Source organism: Panicum hallii, chromosome 4 (genome assembly GCF_002211085.1).
Source record: "Panicum hallii strain FIL2 chromosome 4, PHallii_v3.1, whole genome shotgun sequence".
Taxonomy (NCBI): Eukaryota; Viridiplantae; Streptophyta; class Magnoliopsida; order Poales; family Poaceae; genus Panicum; species Panicum hallii.
This window is the reverse complement of record NC_038045.1, coordinates 12,377,721-12,384,616: the sequence shown is the minus strand read 5'-3', so window position 1 is coordinate 12,384,616 and position 6,896 is coordinate 12,377,721.

Here is a 6,896-nt window from a genome sequence, read left to right as displayed (position 1 = left end):
TTGAATATATCTTTTATTTTTCCTACTGGGCAGTTATTTATCGAGTACTCATCATTTTATGTAGTTACATGAAGTAATAGGGTTGATTACCTTAAACCTTGAACTAATAGCATTAGGTAGCAGGTTGGGTTAGCTTTAAACATTTAAACTAATTATAACTACTAACTTCATTTATTTGCTTAACTAATTATTGATACTAACTCTAGGTTATCACTTAACTATTGACTTATTCTATTTAGATAAGGCATAATCTTTATCATAGCATGTTTTATTTGTTTTGGTGGTTTTACACCTAATCCTAGGGTGAGGATTTAGTGACAGATTATATCACTCAAGAACAGTACCACAAAAATATTTTCATGATTTTTGAACATTTAAAACCATAGATATTAAGTATACAAGGTTAACCATGCATTATTCATAATTAAATCCTACATTAAGAAAATATTATCTAAATAGTAGGTTAATTATTTTTCCTAAGTACTACATAATAACACAGGATTAATGCAATTGGTTTCATATTTTTATCATTTTTCTATCAATTACTATGCATTTCCTAAGCCTACAACTAACTAAACTTAACATTTAAATTAGAGCACAAAATATATAGAAGCTGAAATTCATCCCTTAAGGAAAGTTGCAGATCTTAAAAAGAGGATTCCAACAAATTTTAGTTGGCATTTTTATGATTTTTCCTTGATTTGATATGGATTTTCAAAGTGGACAGCATAAATTACATCAGGAGGTCCTTAGAGCACTATTCCTATGAGTCACAGGCCTTGCAGAAACCCCCCTGGACTTTTGTATCTTCTAACCCGAGGTCCTCGGCCTTGGTCAGAGAGGGGAACCCGGGTTTGACCGATCTGTTCCGGCGACGGCGATCGCCGGCGGCGAGGGTGGAAGGGTGGAGAAGCACGACCACATCAAGGCGCACCTGTGGGTGGCTGGAATCGGGTCGGGGTGAGCTATGGCGGTGGCTCGACGGAGACAGTGCGGCCGGCGATGGGGAAGAACGGCGGGAAAGGTGCTCCGGTGGCCGGGAGGGGCAGAAAAGTAGTCGAGGAGCTTCAAGGCGAGGTGGGGATGCTCGGGGTGGAAACAATTGAGGTCGGGGAGGGCCGGGGGCAGGTGTCCCACGGTGAACAGAAGGCGGCGGCGGTGAAGATCGTCGGGAGCTCGTTGGGGCGCCGGTGGGGTGCTCTAGAGAACCAATTGAGGGGTCGGGGAGCTTCGCGGGGTTGATGTCGTGCGGGCTGAGGGATTGTGGTGGCGCAGGAAGGCTCGAAGTGAGCTGCCCACGATGGGCAGGAGGCGGCGGTGGACGGTGATCGTCGGTGAGGGTGCCTCGGTTGAAATTGAGAGATGGCCGGGGGCTAGGGAGCACGAGTGGAGGTCGGGAAAGCTTGCGGAGGAGCTAGCGGGGGCAATGGGTGGCTGATGGTTGCTGCCCACGGTGACCCGTGGTTCACCGGAGGGAAAGAGTGGCGGCGGGGGCGTTGGGAGCTCGGGGTGCTTGCAGAAGGGGGACTAGCGGTGCAATTGGAGCGAGCACAAGCTACTGGTGTTGCTGAGCAGAAGAGAGAGGGAAATAAGGCAAGCTCGCTCGGGAATTACCGCGGCGGCGAGGTGGCGGCCGGTGGGTGCTCGGGAAGGCCGTGGCGCGCGCATGGCAGGACAGCGAGGAGGGAAAAGAGGTCAAGGGCATGGAGAGGACGACGCGTGGGAGGAAGGGAAGCAGGAGGTGGACGGCGGCGGCCTGCACAGCGGTGGCCGGAGGGGGAGCTGCACCGGCGGCAGAGCAGGAGAAGCAGAGGAGCAGAGGGCAGAGGGGTTCAAAGGAAGAAGAAGAGAGGGAGGAGGTCCGGAGGACCAGTTTGTGAAAACCAAAAACTTCAGGGACCCCATAGTAAAGAAAGATTTTCCACTGATCTAGAGGTTTTCTGAGGAAAATCCCAAAATAAAAATTGTAGAGTTTTTCAAGCTCTACAAAATTCATTTAGGGCTCAAGTTCAAAAACTCCAATTTTGCAGCCTTACATGTTAAGTTTTGAATAAAGGTGAAATTTGAATTACCTTTGTCCTTACCAAAGTGATTTGATCAAATTTTAGATACATTTGCAAATGTTCATGGAATGTCATGATGACTTATATTCTTACATATTAGCCCTCAAGTAAACATGAAAGTTACTTTTACACCTCAACTATTTTGCATAAAAGGCCCTATGGTATTTGTTTTATTTACACTTAGGTCCCTGTTCTTGCTTAAAGGCTTATTGTCCTTGGAATTTAATCTACCTTTTACACTTTCTTTCCTATAGTAATATAAACTTAACACTTAGTATAATATTTCTCCTAGGTTTTAATGCTATCTGCCATTTCACCCAATTTACACTCAAGGGTCTATGTTTTATAGGAATTACAAATATACCCCTAGTCTTTTGTACTACCCACATATACCATAGCAAGCATACATATATCATACTAAAACCTAGTTTCTATGTCTCTAATTACCTGAATGTCACAGCCTTCCCCCCTAAAAGGAATCTCGTCCCGAGATTCCGATGTAGATTGGAGTTGGATGATTAAACTTGGGGATTGGCTTGAAGGAAGTCTGGGAAGTTTCGTTGAAGATAAGATTCCGCTTCCCAAGTCGCTTCTTCTTCGGTGTGATGATCCCATAAGATCTTGTACATTTTGATCTTCTTCCTTCTGGTGACCCTTTCTTTGGTATCTAAAATTTGGATAGGTTGTTCGGTGTAAGATAGATCGGGTTCGATCTCAATGGCACGGGTCTCCACGATTTCCGTGGGTACTTTGATACACTTCTTAAGTTGAGAAACATGGAAAACATCATGAATGGCAGCCATTTGAGATGGAAGGCAAACTTTGTAAGCCACTGGGCCACAAACTTTAAGGATCTCAAAGGGTCCAACATATTGGGGTGCTAATTTCCCTTTTATGCCGAAACGTTGAACGCCTTTAGTAGGAGATACTCGAAGACAGACAAAATCTCCTACATGGAATTGCAGAGGTTTCCTTCTTCGATCTGCATAACTCTTTTGCCTAGACTGGGCTGTCTTAAGGTTGGTTTGAATAACCTTGACCTTATCTTCGGCTTCGACAACTAGGTCTGGTCCAAAGATTTTGCGTTCGCCGGTCTCAGAGCAACTTAAAGGAGTTCGACATTTTCGACCGTACAACGCTTCAAAAGGTGCCATCTGAAGACTGGATTGGTAGCTGTTGTTATAAGAGAATTCGGTCAAGGCAAGACATTTGTCCCAGCTTGTTCCATAGTGGATAATACAAGCTCGGAGCATGTCTTCAAGAATTTGGTTGACTCGCTCAGTTTGCCCATCTGTCTAGGGATGGTACGCAGAACTCCGAATCAGTTTGGTTCCAAGAGCAGATTGCAATTGTTCCCAGAAGCGTGCAATGAATTGGGCCCCTCTATCAGAGATGATGGTCTTGGGGACACCATGTAACCGAACGATTTGATCAAGATAGACTTCGGCATACTTCTTAGCAGAGTAAGTGGTATGCACAGGAAGAAAATGAGCCATTTTTGTGAGTCTATCAATGATTACCCATATGGAGTCATGTTTTTGAGACGTGTTAGGAAGACCGACAATGAAATCCATACTAATGTCTTCCCATTTCCATGACGGAATGGGTAATGGTTGAAGTGTACCAGATGCTTTTAGATGGCTGGTTTTGACTCTCTGATACGTATCACATTCGGATACATACTTGGCAATTTCTCTTTTCATTCTGGTCCACCAAAAATGTTGTCGTAGATCTTAATACATTTTGGTGCTACCAGGATGAATAGAGAATTTAGATATATGTGCTTCATCAAGGATTTTTTTTCGAAGTTGGTGATCTTTAGGTATAACAATACGATTGTTGAACCATAGGACTCCTTGATGATCGGTGTGAAAACACTTGTATTTAGCTTCTCCCTGAGATAGTTTTAGCTTGATAATTTTGATACCTTCATCATGTTGTTGTGACATGATGATTCTATCTTGAAGAGTAGATTCGATAGATAAAAGATTTAGACTACCTTGAAGAATGATCTCTAGATTGAGTTTTCTCATCAGATTGCAGAGAGTGTTACTGAAAGCTGTTATAGATAAGCAATGACAATGTGCCTTGCGGCTAAGTGCATCCACAACCACATTGGCTTTGCCAGGATGGTAGTGTACCTCAAGATCATAGTCTTTGATCAATTCTAACCAACGCCTTCGTCTCATATTAAGGTCAGCTTGGGTAAAGATATATTTGAGTCTCTTATGGTCAGTGTAAATGTTACTCTTAGCACCCATGAGATGATATCTCCAGATTTTAAGAGCGTGAATAACTGCTGCCAATTCAAGATCATGAGTTGGATAGTTTTGCTCGTGGTTCCGGAGTGCTCTGGATCCATAAGCAATGACCCGGTTGTTTTGCATTAGAACGCAACCAAGGCCAGTTTCGGAAGCATCGCAGTAAACATTAAATGGCTGAGTGTTATCTGGCTGAGCTAGTACTGGAGCGGTTGTTAGAAGCTTTCTCAAGGTGTGGAACGCTTCATCACACTTATCGTCCCATCGATATTTAACTTCTTTCTTAAGTAGCTCAGTCATAGGTTTGGCTATCTTGGAGAAGTCTGGAATGAATCGGCGATAGTATCCCGCCAATCTAAGAAAACTTCGGATTTGATGGACTGAAGTTGGAGGCTTCCAATCCATAACTTCCTGAACTTTGGTTGGATCAACCGATATGCCTTCACTAGAGATAGTGTGTCCCAAAAATTTCACACTATCCAGCCAAAATTCACATTTCGAGAATTTGGCGTAAAGGCGATGATCACGTAGTCGTTGAAGAACGACACATATATGATTAGCATGGTCTTCATTAGTCTTGGAATATATTAGAATATCGTCGATGAAGACCACGACGAATTTATCGAGTTCCGGCATAAAGACTGAATTGATGAGATACATGAAATATGCCGGTGCGTTAGTAAGCCCAAATGACATAACCAGATATTCATATAGCCCATACCTGGTCGAGAAAGCCGTTTTTGGAATATCACAAGGCTTGATTTTGATCTGGTGATAACCAGAGCGTAAGTCAATCTTGGAAAAGACTTTAGCTCCAGCTAACTGATCGAACAAGATATCAATGCGCGGAAGAGGATACTTGTTTTTGATAGTGACCGCATTGAGTGGTCGATAGTCAACACATAACCTTAGGGTATTATCCTTTTTCTTAACGAAGAGAGCGGGACAACCCCAAGGTGAAGCACTTGGGTGTATGAAACCTTTATCAAGAAGATCTTGAAGTTGGATCTTTAGCTCGGCCAATTCATTTGGAGGCATACGATATGGCCTCTTTGAAATAGGAGCAGTGCCAGGTTGAAGTTCAATGATGAACTCGATGTCTCTGTCTGGTGGCATTCCAGGCAAGTCGTCTGGAAAGACATCGGGAAACTCACAGACTACAGGAATATCTTTTACTTTGATGTTGGGGATGGCATAAGCGCAAGAATACAGATACTCCTGCTGGGGCAGATAGAGGGTAATGGCTCCATGGTATGGGGAATCAATCTCAATAACTCGAGAAGAGATATCTAACAGTACTCTATGCTCAGTCATCCAATTTGTCCCAAGTATAACATCAATACCCTCTAAGTTTAGCAAAACCAAATCAGTTTTGATTATTTTGCTGCCTAACTGAATTGGTACACTTCTAATCATTTGATCGGAAGTGATCTTGCCTCCAGGGGTAGAAATCATGTATGATCCCTGGGTAGGACAAAGATCAAGTCCTATTCAGGTACCACAGTTGTTACTAATAAAACTATGAGTTGCTCCTGAATCAAATAATGTAACAACTGGTTTGTGGTAAATAGAGAATGTACCCGACATGACGGGGGCTCCGTCTGGAAGTTCTGCAAGGGTAGTGAAGTTAATTCGCCCTTGCCGGACTTGCATCATCGGCCTCTTGCCCTTGTTCTGGTTACCTTGACTGGAATTCTGCCCTTGATTAGGTTTCTTGGGCCGCGGACAATCCCTGATGAAATGATCCGCGCTCCCGCAATTGAAACAGCGATAGTTGCTATTTCTCTGTTGAACTTGTTGAACATTTGGCCTTGGGCCAGATTGCTGTGGTTGTTGCGGAGGTACAGGAGGTCTATACCTTCCTTGTTGTTGGGGCGGCTGGAAAACTAGTCTGCCAAACGGGGCATTCCGCTGTGGCGCTCTGATTTGTGTGTTGGGAACAACCCGATACCTCGGTTATTGAGCACTCGAGGGTCCAGTAGGGATCTTCCTCTTCTTCTCAGCACGATGTGCCATGATGCAGTCCTTCTGGGTCAAGGCCATATTAACCAGCTCGCTGAAATTATTAGCCCTAATAAGATTCATGCGCTCCTTGAGCTTGGTATTAAGGCCACGACGAAAACGATCTTGTTTCTTGACGTCATTGTCTGCATGATAGCCTGCATATTGGCATAGATGATTAAAAGTCTGTGCATACTGCAATACTGTGTTAGAACATTGGGTAAGTGCCAAGAACTCGTTCAACTTTCGCTGCAGCAATCCTTCAGGAATGTAATGTGCCCTGAAGGCAATCCGAAATTCATCCCAGGAGATGACATGTCCCACGGGCTGCATGGCGTAAAAATTATCCCACCATACACGGGCAGCACCGCGAAGTTGCTGGGCGACAAAATAAGCTTTACTCGAGTCCGCACAAGGTATAGTCAAGAGAGCGAACTTCGATTCAATGATATGAAGCCAGGCATCAGCGTCCAAAGGTTCTTCAGCCTTACTGAAAAATGGAGGTTGGGTACTGAGAAAGTCCAGATAGCTGGCCACTGGAGGATTGAGGTCGTCATGACCTCCTCGGGAC